Source organism: Pygoscelis adeliae, unplaced genomic scaffold (genome assembly GCF_000699105.1).
Source record: "Pygoscelis adeliae isolate BGI_AS28 unplaced genomic scaffold, ASM69910v1 Scaffold320, whole genome shotgun sequence".
Classification (NCBI taxonomy): Eukaryota; Metazoa; Chordata; class Aves; order Sphenisciformes; family Spheniscidae; genus Pygoscelis; species Pygoscelis adeliae.
Genome location: NW_008823967.1, coordinates 762,372 through 763,217, shown reverse-complemented (window position 1 = coordinate 763,217; position 846 = coordinate 762,372).

The window sequence follows — 846 nt, the reverse complement described above, 5'->3', positions numbered from 1 at the left end:
CCCGAAACTACAAATTTCTTGTGACACCTGCTGTTAAGTGTTTGACAGTAACTGTGCCAGCCACTCTAAAGCTATATGAACAGATTACACTATATAAGGAATAATATCCCAATCCAGAAAACACTGAAGTATGTCCTGGCTCCTTCCATGGAAGTAGTCATATATTTTGTATGTTAAACACAATATGGGATTTCTCAGACTGAAAATATTTTGGCTTTAGGCTCCAATTAGTCCTAGCATAAGAAGAGGGCGTCAGATAAAACATGTCTCTCAAATAATCTGCATTTAAATAACAATTAAAACCCACTCATATTGGCACCACCCCATGTCTACTCGGCGGCTATTTTGGCAGCAAAAGCCTCTCTCCTCCCTGCACCCCTGTGCTGCCCCCCGTGAAGCGCCACGGCCCAGCGCGGGTGGGTGTCTCGGCCCCTGTCCCACAGCCCAGCACAGGGTACCGCACACCGAGTAACAACTGGTAACGCTTTATTTTGTCTAGAGTTGTTCGAAGAAAGTCAGAATTAGAAAAATGTGGGATGTTAATACCAGTAACTTCACCAAGAAAAAGAATTCCTTTTAGCCAGTATACTTCCTCTAGGCAAATTAACATACAAATTAAACTAGCAGCGACAAAGTAGTATTGAAATAATTAAAACTCCTCCAGCGGCGTAATCAGAGGCTCGTTCACATTGGCGGGAGTCTCCCCACAGCCCCGCCGAGCCCCGGTTAAAGCGCTGGGAGGCACAGGAATGCAAGCTGAGCTCCCTGGCAAAGGCTGCCAGACCCGGCAGGTACCTGAAAGCCGGCTCCCTCCCGCCGCCTCCAGCCCCGGCTCCGCAGGGCCTC